Source organism: Coturnix japonica, chromosome 1 (assembly GCF_054131305.1).
Source record: "Coturnix japonica strain WE chromosome 1, WE-NBRP24, whole genome shotgun sequence".
Taxonomy (NCBI): Eukaryota; Metazoa; Chordata; class Aves; order Galliformes; family Phasianidae; genus Coturnix; species Coturnix japonica.
In genome coordinates this window covers 42912099-42937843 of record NC_140663.1, presented here as the reverse complement: position 1 = coordinate 42937843, position 25745 = coordinate 42912099, and the positions used below count along the sequence as shown (strand labels likewise).

General features: G+C 39.3%; 1 protein-coding gene across 8 annotated transcripts in view; it reads right to left on the bottom strand.

Annotated features, from left to right (window-relative positions):
• The window catches only part of ANO4 (anoctamin 4), a 162212-nt gene extending 137917 nt beyond the window's left edge, over window positions 1-24295 (bottom strand). For all 8 annotated transcript variants that reach the window (XR_014943124.1, XM_015859160.3, XM_015859164.3 and 5 more), the window contains exon 1: window positions 23650-24295. The gene's annotated coding sequence lies outside the window, so the exon portion shown is untranslated. The remainder of the gene's footprint in view (window positions 1-23649) is intronic.
• Window positions 24296-25745: the final 1450 nt, after the last annotated feature.

Here is a 25745-nt window from a genome sequence, read left to right as displayed (position 1 = left end):
CTAGTCTTTGACAAGGAGGCATTCACCTTATGAGTGTCCTAAGTATTAAGATTCAGTGGCTTGCAAATGAGAACATCATCAAAGACACTGTCAAAAAGCTGAAGAAATATGTCAACTACTATTTCTCCAATATCCAGAATACTTGTTACTCCAACACAGAAGAAAATCAGGTGGCTATCAAACAATTTCTTCTCAACAATCCCTTTGAGCTTCTGCTCATCTCCTTGTTATATTCTATGTATACATCAAAAGCTTATTAGCTAAGTAACTTTTCCCAGTCAGTTTTATTCCCAAGACTAATTCCAAATGAACTAGTCAATAACTTTCTGATTCCTCTTTTTTTTTTTTTTTTCTTTGTAAATGTGCTAGATTTATATGTTTTCTAGTAAAGCTGTCCTGAGCTGTCTCGATTAACCATAGTTCTTCTCCAGTACATTAAGGTAAAATTAGCTTCTTTACCAACACTGTAAAATAGGAAAGCTTTGCCAGTGTTGCTCTTTCCCTCAAATTACCCTAAAAAGGTCTTTTTAAAGCTAGTCTCTCCTCTTTCTGTTCCTTCTGCCTTTGAAAATGTCTCTCCTATTTGCTTCAAACACAACTTCTTTGTAGTGGGATTCTGCACTGGAAGGCAAGCTTGGTTTGAAACCTCTGAGGCCAGCAGCAGCTGCCAGATGGGGATCCAGAAGGGCTGATGGGGTGTTTTCATAAATCTGATACTATGGCTGCACATATCCAGAGCTTCAATCATCAAGATGTTTTAGCCTGGGTTAGCAGTGGTTTGCTCTGAGGTGTCTTTATTTAATTCACACAAGTTTTATGCCAACCTTTCCCCAGGAGTGCCAGAATACTGAGACTGCAATTCTGCATGGTAGGTTTTGAGAATCAGAAATTAACAGTTTCCTTTGAATAAACTCTTTGCCCTCCATGTAACCTCTCTATATGATGGCTTGGGTCAGGGATTTTGTGAGGTAGGGATGTGTTTAAAAATTATCTTTCTTCCACCTGAGAACACCTTACCACTTGGATGCTGGTGAATGAGGCAGTGTTGAAGTGCATCTGCTGTGCTGAAACATGGCACTGTATTGCTTTCAATATTTTCCATTTGTTGCATGAAGTTGCAATTGCTGAATTTGACTTAAGTTTTCAAATCTGTTAAATCAGCATAAAACTGCATATGCTGCTATTTATTTAGGGTCAAATAAGCACTCTGGAATGTTTGCTGCATGCCTCTATTTTCTGAATCAGTACAATATTGTCACTTACTGTCAGTCATAGAATTAATTCTGATTTTTGTAAGGTTTGATATCTTGGCAAATTAAGGGTAGTTCTTCATCAAAACAGCAAGGGTACAACCACTCTGTCAAAAAACATTCACTGTAAAGATTTGCTACAGCTACTGAGCATAATAGTTATTAAGCTCTTACTAATATTAGCAAAACATTTCTACAGTGATACATAAAATAACTAAAATGCATGAGCAGAAACTTCAGAGAGGTAAAATTATCTGACAAATGAAATGCCAAACCTCAGCTGTTTTTTCATAATCTGTTTTTTTCCTTGCCCCTCGCTTTGTTGCTGCTGTTCAGATGACACAAAGTGCAAAACCTAACTGCTCAAGCTCTTCACAGATGAGTCCTATCCAGAGAAGCAGCTGTTCAGTTCTGGCTCCTTATTCATCTGGAGTATTCTCCAGCAAAATTTTAGGGCACCAGGTTAGCACAGTTCTGTCAGTACAAAAAGAACAGAGAGCAGCTGTAAAAGACGTGTCTCTTCTTCTTAATATAAAAAATATGGGACTTAAGTAATTACAAGAGAGTGAGAGAGATAAGAAGGGGAACATCAAGGTTATCAGCAGAGCACACAAAGCACTAATCCTGGGTTTGACCTGAATTTTTCTAGTAAATGTTGGATTAGCTCAGATACTTTGCATTAATCTTTTCCATCAGACATTATAATTATGTAGGCTAAAAGTGGCTAGTTTTACACAGCTTCCCTCCCAGGATATTTTCATCATCATTACATTATATTAATTTAAAATAATACAAATAATCTGCCAAAAAGATAATGGTATTTCCTATTTATTTTACATCTCACTTATTGAACTGGATTCAACCTGACTCTTCCAACATCATATTTTAACCCTATATTTATTTATTTACAGCCAAGCTGCCTGACAGAATAGACTCTTTCCTCCTGATCACATACACTATTCAACTCATGGCTCATTTAACTTGAGAGAATTACTGTTGTAACAATTATAAGTTTTCAGGATTATGCAAAGGAAAATTTTTGAAAAGTTAACTTTTTTTGTTAGGTGTTCCAAGAAATTAATTAATCAGCTCTAACTATTTTCTGCATATTTCCTTAGGAGAGCTTGTAGGAGAACAAATTCTTTTCTGTTAGTTCATGAATGAGATATGGAAAATGTTCCTGCAGAGTAAGCGTTATACTTCAGCAATGCTCAGCTTTACTGGCAATCATCTTTTTTAATGGGTTGCAGTATGACCCGCTTGTTCTGAACCTTATATGTCTTACACTGATCATTAAACTGGAATGTTATGGATAATCCCTTGGTACAGCAATTGGGGGGTAGTAAAACCAAAAGTGAATGGACAAAGAGAACAAGTGAGACAAGATGATACACTTTCCAGATATAAATGGAATGGTATGTATGGGTTAATAGCAGTATGATTATTCTAAGAGAGGGAGAGATGATGAAGAAAGCAGACAGAGCAGGCTTTGATAGAGACATCAGCAGTGCCAGCTTTCCCTGGGTTCTCTCCCAGCTAACCCATGGCCTTTACCTGCAATTGCCCTTCTGCCTCACCAAATGCTGCTTCACTTCAGGAAGCCCCAATAGCAGAGAGGTTCGAGCAGCAAGGAGGATGCTGCGCCTGGAATCGGGGGAGCAGAGGAACTTGGTACAAATAAAACTTTGCCTTTCCATCATTACTTGGCTTGCTTCATGCCATTAATGTTTGTTTTGCTATGGAGCAAAAATGAGAGGGAGCTCTGCCGAATTCAAGTCAATTATGGCACAACTACTTTACATCAAAGAAGATTAATATATTCATACTCCAAATAAATATTTAAAGAGCATTCAGTTTCCAGTTTATTCAGATTACCACACTGTCAATCCTGCATTCAGTTCCTGGCAGGAACTTGCACCAGTGGGACCAGCAGCACCAGTAATTGCCCACTTCACAGTCCACTGCTGACAATAACTGTCACACTTGAACTACAGAATCACAGAATTATTAAGGCTGGAGTGACCTCTAAGATCATCTAATCCAACCATCAACCTATTACCATAATACCACTAGACCATGTCACTCCCTTCTACAGACTCCTATTCCACAGCAGGATGGATCTTCCATGCATGTGCTCAGCAATCAGATTTCTTTTTCCTAGAAACTGACTCAGCTTAAAGAAAACCTATGAGAAAGTTAATGTGCTGTTCAGTATTCCAGCAGACTGACTCCTCACAGGACTGCTGCTGTCACTCACCATAGCAGGGCACACTGATGCTTACAACACCAGAAGCTCAGTTCCCCCACCATGGTGTCAGATAGTGAGGTCCTGGATGCTACATCCCATCACATCCATCTTTGGAAGCAGTTTGGCCCTGCAAACTCACAAACATGAATAATCCCGTCTAAAACAAAAGCAGAGGAAATATCCACATGAATAGGGAATTGCAAGTGCAAGCCCATTATTTAGCAGAGTACACAGCTGGTTACAAAACCAGTCACTTTACATTCATAAGGCCCTTAGGCATTATGCCTGCTGTTGCTGTTTTGTTTTTTTCCTTTTTCATAGACTCAGTTTATTTGAATCACTTAGCTTTGGAGCCTAATTAAATAATAAAATATTCTGTTTGCAAACTGTGGCACATTGCCCTCACACAATGCAAAGCACCAGATGGGGATTCACTTGGCCGCTAAAGGTTCTATGGTTATTTGTTGTTTTGCTCTCACTTTAAAAACTGTTAATTTCAGGTCATGATTTTTTCAGCCCCAATTTGCCAGGGATGTTTTTTTCAGTCTGCGAAACTGGTCTCTGGAAGGCCTGCAGTACAAAACTAGCTGTACTCTCATAGAAGTCTGAGAAACCTCTAAGTGCTCCGTTCTTTTGAAAACCAGACTACTTACTTTATCTCCAAGTATACAGACTTGAGAGCTCTGCTTTTCTAAAACACTGTCTTAATCAAATAAAAGAAAGCCAACTCCGTTGTTTTCAATGGCATTTTTGAACACCTATCCACTTGTTCTTCATTCTCACATGGTGATGCTGCCACTTGTGCCAGAAGTATGAAAGAAAATGAATGCTATCAAATCTGTGCTAGCATCTGACTTTCATTGACCAGAGTGTCATAAACATCCCTTCTCCTGAGGAAAAATGGGAGTGCTTCATTGGCAATGTGATATATGTGAAGTGGCAAGTGCACATACGAAAATATGATTGGAAAAGATGCATTGTGGGGTGTCTAATAATTCATATTAACTACATTAAAAAAAAAAAAGATAATGGAATTACTTTGACCTCGTGAAATGAAGCCACATAAAGATATACTGCTTGTGTTCCTAGCATTTATCTTTCTTAAAGTACACGGATCAGCCTCATGGGATCTGAATGCCTCAAGGATTTTCATGGGCTTACTACCATTAAAAGAAGAAAAAGAATCAACCAAATAACCCAAAAAACAAGAGAGAAAATTACTCTCCTTATCCTCCTAGATGCATATTTCCTGTGATTCCCCCACAGTCCCACATGGAGAACAGGGGTAGCCCAGACCCAGCTACTGTAAAGACCTGATCCCTCAGCTTTCTTAAATCTACCCCTTCCACCCAACAGATCTAGCAGAATGAAAATACAATTATTCAGAAACATGAAAATTTTCAAGGCTGTGTGATGCCCGTATCATGCCTGCTATAGAAGTCAGAACTGCAAACCCAATAACACAGCAGCCCTGGCCTACCAGTATGTAGCCTTGGTTAAAGCACTATTGAAGAGCTGATATATTATTAAGCTTGATTTCTCTAGAAATTAAGAGAATTAACTAAAGTAACTTATTCCCCTGAGCATCTGAAAACAGATAAAACTTGAAGAATCACTATCTGTAACAAAACGGCTATATGACATTAATAAGCTCAGTATCGTAGACTCATAGAATGCCTTCAGTTGAAAGGGACCTTAAAGCCCACCCAGTTCCAAGCCCTGCCATGAGCAGGGCTTCCACCCACCAGCTCAGGCTGCCCTGGGCCCCATCCAACTTGGCCTTGGGTGCCTCCAGGGATGGGGCACCCACAGCTCTCTGGGCAGCTGTGCCAGGGCCTCACTGGCTCTATGAGGGTGTGGAGGTATGTTAGACAGCTCCTTCAGGGCCACCACTGGCCACTTAAATTACTTAAATCCCAAACCACTTTTGGTACTGAAAGACTGTGTCCTGGGCCTAAGAAATATAGGGCACTGTTTCTGAAACAGAAGAACCACAAAAGTTACAAAATCAGAGCTCAGACAAGAACTTAAATGCAAAGTAAATGACGGCCAGCAAATTCACTAGGATCACTACTTCCCATGTTCTCGATCACATGTATAACTGCTTGGATATCCATAGACGTTTAGGCTGGGAGTATATTGAAATCTGAATGAATTCATTTAGGGAATTTCCGATATCAGTTTTTTATGATCATTATTTCATTAGTCTGTGGTTGCATTCTGCAAGATAAGCAATGTCCAGTCTTTCAGTCTTGCAGGCCTCAAATGATATCAATAGTGGTTCATAATCCAAGCTTGATCCACTATTTATCTATTTAAAATGTAATTCTTATTTCACAAAGCATATTCAAGAAGTCTCCAGTTCTCCTTTCTAGGATACAGTACAGAAAACAGGAACACATTAGGATCTCTAGCCCAGTCTATGTTTTCTTTGGGTGTTTCTTCCGTATTTCATGACACATTAGAATCTTCTTGTAAGGAGATCAAAAAAAGAAGGAAAAAACCAATCTGTTGTATAGTTCAATATTTTCCCTCTGTTCTGCAGCCTAGTAGCTCTTCAGGAATAGTAAATTAGCTTGGAGCACTGATTTTTCCCTAGACACTTCTATTACTTTGAATTTGCATCCTTATCCTGTAGATTATGTATGCCTGTGCGTCACTGTGCCTGAATTAGACTACAAGTTCCTCGTAGCAGAATACCTTATTCTGTTCACAGCGCTACACTCAATTTTGATGTTCAAATAAGAAAGTAACATAGGAAATATAATGGCAAGAAAAATCAGCCAAAATACCCTTAGCACAAGATTGACCGTAGGTCTAACAGCTACTTGACAAAAATCAATAGGCCTCACAACCTAAACATTTACCGCTGAAGACTTAAAAATTAACTCCACAGACTTCAGATGATCATTTATTTTCCTAAACGTTCATCATGGGAGCTTTTCTACTGAGGGAGAAGAGCTCTTCCTAAAATAGCTCCCTGCATGGAAAGGCTCATTCTGAGATCCTAAGCATATTGAAACTCTTGTTTCCTCCTTTTCCTGGCTCTGAAGGCCAGGGAGGTAGAAGGGGCCAAATTCCACTTGGGGGCTGGGCTTTCAGAGATAAAAAGATCTTCCCACGTCCAGATGTGTGTGGTGGCAGAAGTGACAACATTTTCAGCTCAGTGCAAGAGAGTAGTAAGAAAACATCTCAAGACTCTTCAGAACTGCAAGCAGAAATCTGAGAGATGTATGAGGAGGAAGAAACCCACTTTGTTCTGAGCTCAAGAGTACATCACAAATAGAGTCCCATCAGCTGAGTCAAACATGGAACATATACGAAATATATAGCATTAAGAGCAGCCCACTGTCAGACACAAGGCAGCAGATGAAGAAATGGCTTGATGAGCAATTTCTAATCTACTTTGTAGTCATTCGCGGACTTGCTGAATGTGCTCTAGTGACTTGATAATCTCAGTTTTTTTTCCATCAGGACCTTGTTTTATAAGGAGACAACTTTCAATCAAGCTAGGCTGCTGTATAGTATATTGATATTGTACCATGCCAGGCCTGGAACTACTGCAGATGAAGAGAGTTATAGGAAGGGAACAGTATATTCTGTCTAGTCAGCTGGTTTTTTTCTATTTGCAATGCACGCTCTCTGTATGTTCTTTTACTCAGTAGTTCCGATACCCATTTTCATTTTCTGCTCTTCTGCATTAATCCTGCTTTACAATCTTATAAGTCCTGCCTTCCCTGCACAGCTGCTGCTGTCCTGGACAGGATACAGCTGGATGCAGCTCTCTCATTTGGCAAAACATTTGGTTTTGTTCTTTTTTTTGCATATATGAATGTATAAAACATTTATACCTGCTACAGTATTTATGCAGCAAGCATAAGTTTTAACTATACAGACGTGATCCCTTGGAGTCCCACCTTCCATGAAGGCACCAGGAGGGGCAACTCTGTCTCCCAGCTCTCACATGTTTTTCCTGTTCTCCCTCTACCTGCAGATGGGGGATTGCTGCTCAGAGCCATGCAGACCACAGGGAGAGGTGGTATCACGATATGGAAGCTTTAAGGAGATGTAGTGGTTGTTTCAAAGGCAGCAATCATTTCAAAATGGAGAGTGAAGCTTAATCAGCAAAAAGTTAGTGACCTGGAAAGACAGGTAATTTAGTGCTTGGTTGCAAGATGAGCACTTAATTGAAGCTTTTTCAAGTGCGTGCAGAACTTATTCCCAGAGCTTGCAAATGAACTAAATACCCCATGAAGCAAAAGGGCTTGGTGATTTCTTCCACCATCCAAACCAGCTGTCTTGCATTTCCATGCAACAAAGCAAGCCAGATGGAAATAGATGGGGCTTCCTAGAACTCCACTGCCTTCCATCGTCCCTGCTGGCAATTTTCTGTGGTGCCCAAACAGCCACAAATAAAGCACTACATGATAACCACCAGTGCTCACGTTCATTATCTCTAGTCTAAGGGCAGGCCTGTGTTCAGGCAGCACTTGTGTTCTCAGTTTAGACCACATCGGTGTTAACATGGCTGGAGTAGGGTTTAAAGCACCAGTTCATTTTCATCTACCACTGGTAAGCTGGCCTCCAGCCTTGGCTGCATTACAAAACACAACCAAACAGCAAAAATCTTAGAAACTAGTTGCCACCTGCCCATAAATGCTAGCTAATGTGCTGCGTCTATTGACTTTGTTGAACTGGCTAACAAAAGTGAACTGATAAAAGATATGTTAATTCTTTAATTGTCTTTGGGCATGAATAAGAAATGTTTGTGATAAGTCTCCAGCACTTCTATATGGTCATCCCCTGTCATGAGTGTTGTCAATGAACATAAATGCCAGGCTTTGCAATGCTTCTGACCTAACTAAGTATAACCCCACCATGTCAGTTCTTTCCCCTCTACGTCATCTGAAAAGTACAAATAGGACGTAACTTGGTCCTAACTGCCAAATGGAAATCAGCAGCAATGGAGGTGAACTCTCAGTAGGGAGAAAGGCAGCCAATGCTGTGTCCTGTACAGGCAGTGGCTTACATCAGAATGGAGAAATCCTTGTCTGCAGTCTGCTTGTGCTGATGCAGCAAGGGCACCTGCTCAGACAGTTATCAGCGAAGGGCAGTGTGAGAGCTGTGCAAGAACTGGAAGCTGTTGTTAATACACTTCTTCTACACTTTTTCAGAGCAAAGGATGGAATCTGAGAAAATTTGGACCTATACTTCAAGTGTTCCTATTTGTCAGAAGTAAGTAGAAAGCCAAAGCAAAACCTTGATCTAGAGGTTAATTAGTTTTAAGACATAAAATAAATCTCCATGAGGCTGCTCCTCATGATTCTTTCAAATGTGTATTCTTGTAGCAATGGGTGAGATGCTAAACTCCAGCTCTTCTGAAACTTCTGCTGCTGTTGCAAAATGCACAGTCAATTTAGTTTACTGCAGTGGATTATAGATAAACCTGCTGATCTGAAGAAATGACCTTCAATTTCTTTTTTATCAGAAGCTCAGTAAGCTCTTGGATGTCATTGGCTTGACAGCACAGCAGAGCATTTCCCTAAGCCACTTGCAAATACAAGTAAAAAATGCACTACAATGGAAGTGATGAAGTCCAGTTTAAACCCAAGCACTGTACACTGCAGCTCTGCCTGTTCTGTCCCCATACCCTGCTCCAGGTGCCACACTGATCAGTTTACTGCAGATAATCAGTCAGATGCAATCATGTACCATTTTCTACCTCAATTTAGAAATTTACAGCTTTAAATGTATACATTAATCATCTGTTTCTAAACTTTGGCTAAACCACCTTTCAAACCTCTTCCACAAGACAAACTGCGCACAGTTTTACGCACAAGAAAGAGAAGATACAAAAGGCTGTCCGTGTTTCAATGATTGATGTAGCATTATTGATGGACAACATGACACAAACAGCTGTAGGTGCCACTCATTCTTGCATGGATCTGGTAGAGCAATGGCTCTAACATACCTGAACTAATAAAGCAGTAGGCAAAGCCCAAGTGACTAACTAAAGGCAGACTCCTAAATATTGCCAGAATCAGAAGGCAGGTCCCCTCACCCTACTTTACATTTGCCATGTTGAGATCATTCCATTATGTCACTTTTGTTTCTCTCTAGAAGAGATATTTAAAAACAAAAAAAGGCTAAAAAAATAAGAATTACAGTGATTCAATACAGTTCAAAGAAGTGAAATCATTGTAATGGGAAATCAGCCTGAAGAAATCTACCAACAATGTATTTGGCTCCAAACATTTACTATATATTGAAGTAGCCAAGGAAGCCCAAGCTTAAAAATTCAAGATCTTCCTGGGTCTGGAGAAGCACTAGGCTTGGTTTGTTGCCAACCTATACTGACAGCATCATTATGCTCTATATAATTGTAATATTACTGAAGAAGGTACTGTAACATACACTGGCTCTATTAAGTACATTCTCTCTGTCTAATCAAACCCAAGTAACGCATCTCAGTGTAACTCAATAACCAAGTCAATGCTGTGCTCCACACATCTGCACTTAGCCTGTGCAGTGACTTTGCAGCTTCTCTTGTTTGGTTGTTGGTTTTTGTTGTTTTTGTTTTGCTTGTTTGGTTGGTTTGCTTTGTTTTATTCCAATAACAGGGTAAACTATCTGGCTGGTTTGCACTGCAACTAATTAGAATCAGATGAACCCTGCAGACACCATGAAAGCAGATTTAAACCATGTCAATTCTTTGCTACATTTAGGAGTACCTAAAGAAGATTCCTTGCTGTACCATTACTGGTCAGTGCTGATGGGCTTTCTTGATTGCTGCATCCATACCATTCTAGAGGGTTTTGCCTTATTTTCTCTAGAAGTCCTATGCATCCAGACACGTTTGACATGGAATTTCATTAAGCATTTCAAAATCACTTTCAACACTATCTGTTTTAATACCTTGCCAACAATATAAATATTTCCTTTTATTTTTTTGGGGGGAAGTTGCATGCCATCATCACACCCAAGGGAATTTTACTTCCAGATATGACCATCTCAAACTAGTTCTTTTGGTCAAAGTGAGAAGTTTGAAAAAGAACGATTTTTATCAAGAGACATCTGTGAGATATTACAGAATTAAACCTCACCTAATATAAATTCTAAGCATGTTCAATCTGATGATTTTTAAGAGCTGCCATCCTGAAACTTGCACCTACATTCTGTATTTTTTATACCATCTTATTATGACTGTGCTGAGGTTATATCAGGGGAACTATGGTATTTTTTAGAACTGCATAATTGTCTTCCATATTTCTCCCTTTTGTAGCATGCTTAGCGTGCCCATTGCATAAACAGAAATATAATGTATTATTGCTTTCCAAATACTTTGGGCTGTTTATGGAAAGAAGAAAATATTTTTTATTGATGCCATTTAAGACTTTCAGTGTGAGGTTTACCCCTGCATATTTATTTTCACAACCAAGAGAATGAAAATGAGAGTAAGAAATACAATCTAAACTTTTCTATGGATAATGCTGAAAAGTGGCCATGAAAAACATGAGCTTAGCCTCCTTGTGACACTACTTATATTCAATCTGTATAAATTGATACTGTGCAAACTGAAGGCTGATTTTCACAGGACCAAATCAGCACTGAGAGTACCAGAGAACAAAGTGCTCCGTTTGAATGGTACTTTTGGTCTTGTTAAGGTGGCCTAATCTGTAGGTTGTCAATAAATGTCACAACTCTCTCGCTGAGCATTTTTTGCATCAATAAATGGGCATCTTTCTCATCCATTTCATGCCATAGTAGAAGCAGTTCAACCATTTGCAATATCCTGAACACTCTAGTCCTTTCAAATGGCTCTGCTGTTACAAACCCTTGTTGTTCACAAGTCTAACCAGGAGAAGAAACACTCCACACTTCAATCCCAGATTAGGCATTTTCCCATGTAAGCATCCTGGAAATAGCAACACAAACGATAATGGGAATCAGCTAGCTGGAACTGAGGAGCTTCTTCTGTCTGTGAATTAATGTCTCATATTAAAAATTAATTGGAAAATTAATCTGTTTATTTATTTGGGGCTCTTTCTATGCAATGATCCTGGAAAAAAAAATATTGTTATTATTAAAGTAGAACATCTTTCTTTTTCTTAGTTGATCATTCTATAAGCTTCAAGCAAGGCACTGTTAATTTCTAGGAATTTAGTCATCAAACTCAATATAAGACTCAAAGTCCATGAAATCTATGCGTCTTCTGTGATTATGGGATGAATATGAGTGCCATTTATTTTACTCTAATAATCTAAATATTTCTCTGTGCTGACCCAAATATGTTTATGAAAATAATAAAAAAATAAAAAAATAATTAGATCTTAATGGCAGTGAAAATTGTGAGTTTCCAGCCTGTATCTGCTCCTTGCAGGCCCCTGGTATACATCAGAAAGCGGAGTGAGACACTGTCATCACCAAGAGTAAGTGATGCTTAACAGCTCTCAGCACTCCCTTCCAGCATGGGCAAGAGAAATGCAAAACACTCTACCTGATTTCTTGAGCATCCTCAGTAAGATCCAACTCTAAGCTCCATACATCTGTGCCACTCACAAACTGAGAACTGTGCTGGAAAACTCTTGACTTCGTTCACACTTTGCCTTGTTCCTGACATTCATTTCTACTGCTCTAGCAGTGTTGTTCCTTTTTGAACACTGGGAAGCAGAGTTGGCCAAAAATTTGCATAGAAACAAGGGGATAATTTGCTTCTCACCTCTAGAAAGAATTTCTGTCCATTGTCCAAAACAGACAAAGAGGGACTTGATCCCTGTCCCCACTGGTAGGCTCATGTGCTGACCTCTGTATTTCTGGGGGCTCTCTATGTAATAAATTTTAATATTATCCAAAACAGGCGAAAAAAGTTAGGAGCTTAGAAATGTAGAGGGCAGAAAAAATTGATTACCAGAAGAATTCAAGAACCCACAATTCCAGGAACTGGATATCATGTGCTTTAAAAAAAATTAACAAAAATATCTCCTCTCTCAAGTGCTTATTGAGGCAAAATTAGCAAAAACAGAAAGTAAGATGTGACTAATAATAAACAAGAGTTGGAACATACTTTTCTTCCTTGCCTTTCTCACTCATTCCCCATGACAGCTGCATGGACTATTTACTAAAACTCCTGGAATAATACTTCATAAAAATTGATACCATTTCATGAAAGAAGAGATGACTTTGAATTTTAAGCTTAAGACCAACCAGACAACTATCACTAGCCACAGGGAATCCACTGACTGCAGCTGAACAGCAGCTTCTGCCTGAGCCAGGCAACACCCTGGTGCAAGAGCAAGATGAAGAGGAAAAGCATGCATTTTTACTTATGGATTTCTTGACAGAATGGAGCACTAGATTCCATTTCACCAAAGATTTTCAATTACAAAAAATCCTGCTGATGTTCTTATGTGGGGAAGAAGTTCCCTCTTGTATCACTCCATTTATCAGAAGTACCTGCTTCTGAATTAGTTAATCCCACTTGAAGTCTGAGCTCGCTCAGCAAAATAGTAATACTAAATCCTGAAGGATTAACATTGCACCAAAGTGATCAGCACCCTACACTTAGCAGGGTGCAGTATTATTGGCTTGTCAGACTTTTTATGAGAGGAGTATCAAAAAACTTCTCCACTTTCTCCAAATATAAAATTCAACACAGAAGTGACCCTTTGCAAAGGTTGCAAGCCTGACTTTTCCTACATCAACTGATAAGTTGTGCAGGGGGGAAATAGTCACTGTGGTAAACCAAGGGTTCTGTATGTCCTTCATTGTAAATCAGTAAGTCTCTAATTTCATTGGCACAAAATTAGGTACTAAGTGCCCTAAAAATGCCCTGTAGAGGGACTGAACGTCCTATTTTGTGCTCCATGCTTCTATTTATGCAAATGGCTGCCTCTGCTTTCTGAGTCTGTTGTTACCAGAAAACCATAAATGTGATTACACGTAAAAACATCTCCATGATATATTCAAATTATAACTGTAAGAGATAAACAAGGATTGGAGGAACATCCTTAGTAGTATTTCATGATCTCTGAAATTTCTCTATCTTCAGCTTACAAGTGCATTAAGACCATGATATATCCACTCCTTTAATTTAGAAAGAATCTAAAGTGATTGCAAGAAATTATTTTAAAGGATGAGAAATTTAACTTGCCATGAGGTCCAATGGGTAGAGACAAGGGCAGGCCCTTTCCTGGGATCAAGTGTTAAACACAGCTCCTGTTCTTGCACTGGGACTAAAACAAGCAGGTAACAAATCCCCACAGAGCCGCACGTGTTGCAAGATGCTGTGCTGTGACCACTGCCTACAAATGGTGTTCCAAACAGCATTTCAGATGCTTTTCTCACTCAAAATTTGCAGTCCCATGACCATGACTCACAGGCCAGACCTTCTGGTAAAGCTTCTGAAGCATGGCCATACCCATGGTAGTTTCAAGGGCACGCAAATGAAGTTTTAGCTGTTTCTCTCACAGCAATTAGGACAGAAGAATTTTTTAGTTTGAGAGTTGACTGATTACAATTACTACTTGCACTATTTGTATTATGTCCTTTATTGAAAATGATAGTAATGCGGGAGGAAAACATTTTCACAGTTTAATTGGATTTATGTTTAAGACCAAAACTGTAAAGATAAAACTCATGCTCACTTAATAGCTAATCAAGATTTTTCCTTTCTTTTAAAACTGGCGAAGAACCTTTTGGGTGAGATGGTCCATTACAGCCCTTACTGCCAGCTTATTTAATTCTCAAGGAAAAGATACTCAGTTGCTTAGGATAGCAGAAGAACCAAATGCCAAATATATTTATACACATACATATATTCTCCATATGTTAGAGCAGGACTTGATATTTGATGGAAGCTCAATATAGGAAGACCTAAGGAAGGTCTTCATCAACCATGTGAAATCTACACAATTTTTTTACACTAAAAGCTTCAGGAATTGTGTTTGTCCTGTACAGCTAGTGTTGATAATATTCTCACGTTGTGGTCAAAAACACCTTAACAAGGATAATGTTTTTTCATCTGCACTTAATGCTGTTACAGCACAAGGGCATAAGTCTGCAGCAGTCACAGTAAGAAAGCAGAGACTCTCTCTCCTGTGATCTCCTGGACAGCAGTCATACCACATAGCAACAAAGGAAGAATTACCCTGATTGAGCGGAAGAAAGGTTTGTAGCTGTAGAAAATACTTTCTTCCTTTAAATTACCCATTACACATTATGAGGGAACTCTGTAGTAACAGACATGTTTTCTCCTTGTGACCCTTCTGCCTAGAGAATAACAAGCATGGCTCCAGGCTGACTTTGCAGTATGCTCACACCTAGAATGGAGAAAACTGAAGCTCTTAAATTTCTGTCCTACATATATTGCCAACATTTTTCTCAGTATCAGAGGGTGAAAATCCTGGATTTCATATTGCCTTTTAAAATATTTAGTTGTTGACATATTAAAAAAACTACATCAAAAGAGTGTTTAGTTTGCAATATCAAGACACCAGACTCAAAGAAATGCCAGGTTTAGGGCTGCATCAATGAAATATGCTCAACATTTTGTGCTTATGCAATATGATACAGCCACAAATAATTTTTATTTTCAGTGTGCACTTGGGAGACATTTCTGAGATAACCAGCAGTTTCGTGTGGCCTCTCCCTCAGCAGAGAGGCAGCTGCATACAAAAATAGAGATTGAAGCTGCACAAAAAGAAATGTTAGTCTCTGGTTTAAAGAATCTGAATTCTTGTCTTTAGGTAGTCAACTGTATACCTACCTCTGCCTTCAGTGCAGAAAAGGGTAGATATGGCACTGAGGGACATGATTAGTGGGCATGGTGGTGATGGGTTGGTTGTTGGACTAGATGATCTTAGTGGACTTTTCCAACCTTAATGATTCTATGATTCTAAATAAATGGCTACAATGGGTGCCCAGCTTTCAACATGAGATTAATCAAAACTATAGTACTCACATCTCTGGCCAGTATCAATTCACGCCTTATTCTGATTATATGAAATGCTATAATGCTAAAAAGGCATTAAAAAAAACCAAAAACACAACAACAACAACAACAACAAACACATGCTCTTGGGATTTCAAATTCAGTGGCCTAAGCTAATGGGCATTTCTCATTTTCATGCAAAATCTCACTTTGTCTATAAAGTAATAAGAATCAGCATTGACAGCAAGAAGAGAAAACTATTTGCCATCTGGTGATCAGAAGAAGTTATGGTGATAAGACATAAAAATACACTTATCGAGATGGATTTTTTTTTGGAGCACGGTTTGAATCACACATACTAACTGTGAGACAAGAAAGACAAAATGGAACATAGAAGGAACTCAGTGAAAACCACTGCATGGGAACAGAACATCTGATTAAAGTCTACACAATAATGTACAGATGCAGCCAAATTCTGCCATTTATTAATTCTTAAATCATGGATTTTGCACACTCACGTGCCTTTTAGTATACTAAAGCATGCCTAGATTGCACAGTGAAAACATCCAAGAATGCACTGCACTGCTCACAAAGCCAAACCTGAGGCATAAAATGTATTTGCAGGCTTACAGATGTTTCAAAAAAATGCAGTTCAAAAAATATAAGTGGTAACAACATGGCCCCAAAATATGTTTTTCCCCTGGAGTCTATAAAGAGAAGAGGACATATGTTTGACAACAGTGAAGCAGAAATATCACTTAAATTGCAAGTCAGTTAGCCCAGAGTGCACTGCAACCAGAATACTAGTGAGAGCTTCAGAGGACATAAAAATCTAACCGGGAATCATGATATACCCTGGAAAGGAAAATAACTGGGAATGCTTAGATAGGCAAAGACAAGAATCAATGATATCAAAATTATTTAGCAAATCCTAAAAATTTCTTTATATTCTGTAACAATATGATAATTCCCTTTTCCCCTCACGCTGTCTCTGGAAGAATCAGCTATCTGACATTAGCAGGGCACTGGCATAGGTTTTGAGAGGCCTGGGTTCAGCTAAGACACATATTTTTGTATGATCCTGAGCAAGATATGTAAATCCTTGGCAATTCTCAAGTTTCTGTGCAGAAACTATCAACAGTGTGACTGAATAGCAGAAACTGCATAGCAAATCCCAGGTGTAGGGATCATCATAAACTGACCTTAAGAAAATGTTGGAAATTATTGAATCTGTGTCACTTGGTTTCACTGCTTCTCACTCCTCTCCCCCTTGGGACTGAAATGAAGCAGATATCCTAAACCCATCTTCCTTTTCTCACTACTTGTCTTTTCAAAATAACTCAAGAGCCAAAGTGTCCTTCAGCAAACAATGTCACATCAGGACAAGCAAGGGCCTGCTGTACATCCTCACTGCAACACCTATCAAGTTTCAATTCTGTCATTTTCTTTAAGTTTAGGAAATGAGATTATCATACTGAAATTTCACACGGCACTTCTGGTCTGTTCTGCCTCTGCCTTGAAATGTGACCTTTAACTCCGACACTGCACTGTTTTCCGAACACTTAATGGAAAATCATTATTTGTTGTTTCAAGGAATGTTGATCTGTGAAACAATCATTGCTGAACTACTGTAATTCAGAGGTTTGACTAGGTTCCCTTCCTTTTCCTGAGGTCTGGAGAGCTTTCAACTTTATTCTCCCCTTCTCATCTAAAATAGAGAACTTCTATGGCAATAACCTCAAAAACCCTGGATGTAAACCACAGCAGCGTAGCCAGCTTCAGTATGAAAAGCTAGAAACAATTCCGGCCAATATCGATTGCCTAATTCTTCTTCATTATGGTTTTTTGATCTCTAGATTTCATAATTATGGAATATGCTGTTTTCCTAGTGTATTCAGAAATATTATAGTATATTCAGAAGTATTCTTGCTAATGAGGTCATCATTTTATTTGGCTCTTAGGTTCTAATCCTGTTGTCCTGCTAAACCTGCCTGTAGCTGCCTCCTGTTCTCCAGTTTTCAACATGAGCTTCACAGTCTCTTGAGCCTACAGCCCAAGCTCTTCACCAAGAAATCACAGTATTTGCTAATCCCTGGGGACTGAATCTGAGCTAGGCTCTGCCTAGATGAAATAGAATACAGCAGAAACTAAGAGCGAAAAAACTCTATAGAGGTAAATCAGTATGAGGAAAAAAACCCCATCACAGATATTATCCCTATGAAGAACAAAGAACAAACAAAAGAAAACAAAAAATTGGAGAAGTATGAAGGCAAGCCAGTACATAAAAATGCAAAAGAAGTATGTGCCAAGCGAAAACTGTGAGAAAAGAAGCAATATGGAGCACTAAGAAGAAAAGTTCTCAAGCTAGCCTGAAAAAAGAGAATAACAACATGGAGAGGTTGTGAGTCTACCAGGACACCAATAGTCTCATAAAGCCTTGAATTTCAGCTGGCATTTTATTAGAACTCATCCTCCAGGAACTGTCAGGCTCATTAACAAAAAGTCCAATATAATGTGTGAAATATTCTGCCTAATTTTCACAAAAAACAGTTTTGTCAAAGAAAATTATCTGAAATGGGAATAATCTCCTGGGAATCCAAAACAGATAATCACTAGCCTAGCTTTTCCCTATGGTAAAGTGGCTCATAGGAGGTTCAGTCTTGCCCCTCTTAAGTGATTTTGATAATTATCTTATTCCTTAAAAAAAAAACAAACAACAACACACAAAACTTTGCACAATTTTTCTATACTTAAGGCCACAAGCACCATGTAGAATATGGAATTAACATCAGTACTGCAGGGGGCTACAAATAGGAGCAAATAAATGAAGTCAAAAAAATCTATCCTGAAGCAGGAATCTGTTTCAACTACCTAGCAGTGGTGATGTAAAACCTACAGATAGCTTAAATTATACAGAAACTGCTATTCCTAGCTTCCTGTCATCAAATAGCAATAGGCTCCTATGAGAGACTTGGGATGGATCCTAGATATACTTCAAATTGCAGTCTAGAATCTCTAACTTCTACTATTGTACCTATGGAAAAAGTGTGAGGAGCCAACCTGTTAGAATCTTGGCATTTTAGACACACAACCAGTATGAGATTGTCCTAATCCTGTCTTGTGTCATATAGATATTGACTGTTCAAAAATGGTTATGTTTTTAGGGTGCCAGACAGGTGCCCAGGTGTGCTGGCGGCTCTAATCTCATGTTGATGATGCACTAGTTTGGATCTAACACCTACCAATCACTACCAATACTGAAACAATTCCAGGGATTGTATTAAGAATAACTCAGAGAGCTTATTGAAATAATAATTTAAAATATCCATTGGTAATATGGGCTTTCACATGACCAAACTGTGTAAAATTCTTGGACAGCAAGCCTGTTGGCAAGCCTGACAGTCAAACCCTAAGTGAAGAGTCTGGAAATCTCTGAACTCAAACTCAGACTTCACCATCTGGTAGGGATCAGTCTTCTCTCAGGGCTGGATTCGGAGACACATTTGAAAGTATGCTTGATGTAATTCCTCCATAGCTGATAGAGGGAAGGGAAAGTATTTTGAGAAATGAGCCTTGAAGTGTTGTAAGCCTCTACATCCAACTCTTAAAAAATAATACTATTTCCTCTACTATAAAGAAACATGAAAATGATCTCTCAGACTCATGTTCTCTTAGGCCAAAATCCATCCATGTGCACAAAGCTGTGTGCCATTAGGTCTCCTATCTGGGGACTTAATTGCAGCTGCAATGATATTCATCCTGTTCAGAGATGTTCCTAGAGATCAAACACTTGCATGAATACGCTTCAGTACTAAAACCCCTTCCACTGGGATGCTGAGGAGCTGTCCAATACCTTTTCACCAGATTAGTATTTCATTTTATTCTGCAAACAGAACAGCATAAATGTCATGATTTTAGACATCTCAGATGATCAGGAGGAGACCACTTAGATTTGGTCGACTCTTCTTCATATCTTCCACCAAAAAAGGCTATGAAGGTTTCTGAAGTAATTCTGAAGAAAATACTTTATCTTTAAACTTTCCAATTAAATTTTATGTTCAGAAGTGCTAAAGAAACCTATAAAATAGAGCAGTCCTTCAGGAATGTTTCAGTTCTTTGATTTTTCCCAAAATAAGCAGGCCTAATTCTGCCCCACTGATTCTGAAATGAAACAGTTGCAACTTATTCATGCAAAATAAAGTTCTTTAACTTACACAGAACTGCTCAATTTATTGTCTAGTATTCCCTATGAAAAAACTGCTCCTCAGCAATTCTGAAGAGCATGAAGAGAAAGCCCACAGTTTCCTTGTAGTGTCAGTCAGATCTACACAAGTGCTATGCTGTTGTAAAGACAGAAAGCATAAAAGTCTGAGATCTGACAGGCATAGAGTGAAAGCACTTAGCAGGAGGGCAACACATCTGCAGAAGAAGTGTTGAACATATTTAACAATGCCCAAAAGGTAAATATTCCACACAAGTATGGAAAAAAACCTACCCACAAACACTTCCCAAAGTACCAAACTCCTTCTGACAGGTTATGTAGCAAATAACATAGCAGCCAAACACAGAGCTTCTGGGCATCCACAAACTGCAAACATAGCAACTGGGCTGAAGTCCGCTAATTCATTAATGGCCCAGACACATAGAGACAGATTTGTAATATTTGCAGTATTAGAGCTGCAAAGTCCTTGAAATCAACATGTACAAAATCTACAGATTTAAAGAGGTAAAACGTTCAGATAAATCAGTAGAAGTTAACTATATCAATAAAGGAAAGCCTAGAAATTGCAGTCAATTCTTGATACATGTCAATACTTGTATCACTATGGACGAAGAAGCAAATAAAACCACAGTTAATACATTGTGAAATACATACATGTTGTGGATATTTTAACATGTAGTTACATGAACTTTATAAGAGTATAATGTAGCACATTTCCTTTCAAAACATTTGTGAACAGTTTTCATAAGGTGCTTTGGAAATCACTAACCAGTGCACTGCTGGGTACTGATGACTTGAGCTCTGCATCATGCACATCCCAGCATCACATGTATCACATGTCAGTCTGGGGCACAGAGGGAACCTGGGGCACAGTTAAAACACCACTTGCATTCTTTAGCCAGTGACTATCGATAGCTGGATATGTCTTGTCCAAAAGGATATGAGGACACAGAAAGTATAAAACTAACAAGAGTACTTTTAAGGGAAATTTGTGAGCATTTTGTAGGAAAGTATCCCTTTCTGTTTGTAAAGTAAATGTATATGACTATTTGTGGAGTATGAAGTTTTAAACAGCTTGGTTTTATGGACAAATCAAGTGAGGAATGCATACTTATCATGCACAGGAGAAAAATAAATAAATAAAAATGCAGTGACTTCATCAGCCCATTGGGTGATTTCAGCTGGCTGCATTTTTTTTCCCTCCCTGCAGTTGTTTTCTGTGCAGTCCTCAGACATTCTGCAAAGGAATTAACATGACACCATGCTGTGAAACAAGGAAGTACTATGCATGCATTTCAGCATTCACGGGATTCCTAAAAACAGAAAGGAACATCTACCTACTTGGATTTCTTGTTACTTGGGGGTTTCCCTCTTCTCTCTACCTCTCAAAGCTTTCACAGGAGCCTGCATCTTTATTTTTTAGCTCAAGGCTGCAACAGGATGTGCTGGCACAATTTAGGTGCAGTCATCTCAGTTGCAGTACACAGACGTCAGATTCCAAATGTAAACATCCCACTGCAAGCTCATGTGGTTTAAACTGGAAAAAATACTTCAAATTTATTATTTTTCTTCCTTCTCTTTTGCTTTAAGACTATTTGAAAAGCACGCTGCATTATATATTTCAGCTTTTAAACTTTTATTGAAAGAAGATGTGATTATGCTTTTAGGTTAAATATCAGCTTTTACAACCTAGTATTTCAGACATGATATTTTTCAAGCGAGAACAGTCCTTTGGATTAAACGTTAGGTATAAATGTAGATTTTAACATATAGGAATGTTTGATATTCAAAGAACCACTTGAAAAGAAAAATAATGTGCTGTGCCACACTTAAGTGATCTTCATAATCATTTTGATTGCACATGTATTTCATAAATCCTCTTACTTTCTAAAGTTTACAATCATTTTCTAAGAAGTGGACAGAGTAGGCAGCTCAATGTGTAGATGCTTACACACAATTGCTTATTACTTTTAATACAGAGAAGTCTAAACTTGGTCTCCTAAAAGCAATGCTATGACCTGCAGGCACTCAGGAGCATCTCCACACCTGTACTAGCAAGATCACTGCTGATCTTATTTCACAACCAAAAGTTCCTTTACTGATGCAACTGTGTCAGAGCTTATTGAAATGGAAACAGAACAAATACAAACATCTTTGTTGCCCACTTAAAAAAGATTAAGAAACACAGACCTTAGAGCTTTTTCACAATAGACAGAGGGGAGGACTGCTTACACCAAGAGAGCAGGAGAGGCAGGTTTGCAGCATGTCCTCCCAGACTAGTGAAGAGAGAAACAGGTCTCTGCTGCGCCAGTGGGTGCAGCATGATGCCATCATGAACTGATGAGGCAGCTGACTTGGGCCACTGGCATCTAGGCATGTGCTGGCCCCTACCGTACTTTTGTTTCATTTTTTTTTAACTCTGAAAGCAATGCAGCAGGTACCTCACTGCACCATGAACTCCTCTACCTGCAGATCTATGTGAGGACTCCTCCGCCCCCTGTACCTCTTGCAGGTGCTGAACACTGCACCTCCTGCCTTGTTCCCTGAGTGTCCTCCCTTCTGCAGCCACCCCCTACCCCTATATCTCCCCCTCGACACACACACACCAAGCCAACCAGACATAAATACCCTTTCCTGTCTTTTCTGTACTTGAGCGAAAAAACAACTGCATCGGCTGAAAGTTTTTACTCATTTGGCAAAGAGAAGGAGGTACATAAACTCTGCTGACCAAAGCAGCTTATGTGAAACAATCCCCTCTAAACTACAGCATGAATCACCAGCAAAATTATTTTATTATACCATGACATGAAACACATTAAACAATAAAAACCATTTCTGGGTACCAGCATTTCTCTTTCTTGAAATAGGCATTGCAGAGACAGAATTAAAGCTTTATTCCTATCCTACCTCATGAAAACAAAACTGTAAGACTACATCAGCCCACTGCCTCCCTTTGAAGGCATGTCAGCCCAGAATGAGTTTGAGCCTGTGTTACATCTCTCCCTTCAGCAGACCTTTTAAGATTTAGTGAAGTCGTTATTACTCCTGCAGTGTGTAAGTGCTATGTGTACTCAGCTCACATAACGGATTCAATACGAAACATGTAAGTTAATATTTTTGCAGTTCTCTCACACTTAAAAGCAAGTATTTGCATTTACTTTTATGTCTCATGCAACAAATGACAATGTCTAAGGTCACAGATGTCAAAATAATGACCTTTCTTACTTGCAGCATCAGTGCTGTTAATATAGGTTAGGGCACGGATTAAGTAAGAGAAGATTTAATTTAGTTGCACTTCTTTTCTACTGCAGAGTTGTAAAAGAATTTGCAACTATATAGATCAGAGAGGGACCAGGGCTATTGGGTTGCTTGTGCTGTAACTTCTCGTCCCAACCAGTCAGTACTTTAAAGATGCAGAAGGTCCAACTTAAATCTATGCCATCAGGTATTTCTAAGTGTAAAATGCTGGAAGAGTGGGTCCTTTCTATGTCAATGACACACACTGGCACAAATCACATGTACTCCACACTCTTGTACACAGGGGTGTCAGAGTTTTCTGGATGACTAGCCAAAGCAGGGGCTATCTGTGCCATTCTGCCACAGCAATGCAGACCTACAGAAATGAGTCATCTTCATCAAATCTCTCCTTCAGTTCCCCAGAACCTTAAGCCACTGCTGCCACGGGCAATTGCGAGCAATGTTCAAGCCTCCTGTTTCAAGGACAAAGAGGCAGCACTCAGATTGCAATCACTACTTCAGAGCTCTGAGTCAGAGAGGGGAAAAGAGCAAAAATCAAGAGAAAACTTATATTTCAGTTAGCTCACAACTGCTATGAAGCAGATGAAAATGGTAACTAGTACTGAGTGAAGGTCACAAGGCTTATCTAAGAACACGGGGGGAAAAACAGACAGGGAAAGGAGAGAGGGGAGAGGGAGGGAGGGAGAGAGCATGAGCACTGCAGCAAAGAAGCTATGCTCAGCCAATACATGCTGGCACTTACCATAAAAATAGAAAGATCCAAAGAGAATCAGATTAAAGATCCTTTTTATCTCTCTTCAATAGAAAGATTTCCACATGAAGCTCTGAACACAGCTGTCCAGGGAAAAGCAAGGCAGTTTGATGCTGCACAGAAAACACTAACACAGCAGTGGCAAGTCCTTGCTCAGCCTTCCAAAACCTGCAAGCAGTTTGTGCTGAAAAATCTACGGTAAGAAGTCTGGAAACGACTCCTACATAACACTGCAGCTAAAGCAGACTGCTGTTTTCCTCCAGTCACTCAGGCTGCACTGTTTTCATGTTCATCTTCTCACCATTACTTACATCCTAGAGGTGGGCTTGGGGGTGGGGAAAGAGATTTCTCCTCCAAGTGGAAAGGAGCGCAGAGACAGCATCAGCATTTTTAATCAGTGGCTGAGAGTACCCAATCAGAGGAACTGAGTTATGCCAGCGTGACAGTTGTCTAAAGCACGGCAGCCTGGCGTGGTCCCTGCTCACACAAGAACACTTTAGGTAATCTGCTGCTTAACCCCTGCAAGCTTTTTCATGCCCACACGCGAACAAACTGTTGTCATGCACTGTGTCTTCTCCTCCAAGGAGAAGAGCTTGAAAACTATGAGCTTTCTCCTGAGCTGCAACTCTGATGTGCTGCTTGCTATATCTGCGCAGTGGTATAAAAGGAAGGAAAGTTTGGAGGTTTGAATCCCAGCATCACTGCACTTTGCAAGCTATTAATCAGTACCTTCCATGTGTAAAGCACACATGAAACTCCTCCTTCTTCAAAGGTCTATATTTGGAAGAGAAAGTAGTCTGCAGGAGATTTTACAGTGCAGATCCACTGCTGTGGAATATCATCTTAAAGGCAGCAAAGACATCTTTGTTTTTGATATATCATGAAACTCTAACAGCAGCAGATTCCCCAAAATATATAATCAATGTCTCCACTAGCATCCTCTCAAAAGATAACTTGTATTAAATGTCTGTGATTTTACCTATCTTGCTGTTGGACATCTTAAAAGCAAAAACAGACAGACAAACCTTAACCTAATTTGCAGTAAGGCTGGAAACAAACTATCCTGTGGGATTTAACCCAGTCAGCACAGGACAATGATGCGGTCAACACTGAAGCTGCCAAACTCTGCAACTTCCAGAGAATGCTTCTTCTTCCAAAATACAAATGCCCAGATTTAACAAATACTTCATCTGTTTCTCAGGATTCTGCAGTTGTTCAGGAGAGAAGTTCCAAAACACTAGGGTTGCCCACTGCTCTAGGCACCTGCCCATACCATCCTACTCTTCCTACACTCATAACTATCCAGCCTCAGGACAGATCCCTGGGGGATATTCATGAATGGTTAACTTTAAACAAAACCAGAAACACATTCAGTAGGCATAGCAATAGTAACATGCTGGCTTGAATATAGCCAGGCTTCCCAAGGAGAAAAACCAAAGAATGAAATTATAAATAGTTTCCAAGATATGGTTTCCAAAGTGTGAAGATGACTGCATTCAAAGATGAAGATTGAATACAAATACCAGATTAGCTTCTCAACCAGCATTACTCCATGATAAACTGATAACCTTAATCCAGCCCCTGGAAATCATAAACAGGGATCATATATAGTAAGTAATATGGTTCCATGAAAAACTCTGAAAGATCTTTAAAAATAGCATTGTGACTAGCAACTATTAAACTACTGTAACACATCAATTCTGTTCCAAGGTGCTCTGGTCAAATCTGTCATTATCTTAATGCTTAGAGCTCCAATTGTTGCACAGTAACCTGGCAGCAACTCAGCACCACACCGCTGTGTGCTCACTGCCTCCAGGTGGGATGAAGGAGAGAAATGGAAACATAATAGAATTCACAGGTTGAGATGAAAACTATTTACTAAGACAGAAGAGGAGAATGGAAATGAAAATGAAATGATAATATATATATATGATATATGTATAGCTGCAGTGCATTTACTCACCACCTGCTGACTGACACCCAGCAACACAAGGTCTTGCTCCCCATCTATCTATGTCCAGCAGCCCCTGAGCAGTAGCTGATCCCCACCCAACTCCCAACAGCTTTATGGTCTTCCATGCAGTGCC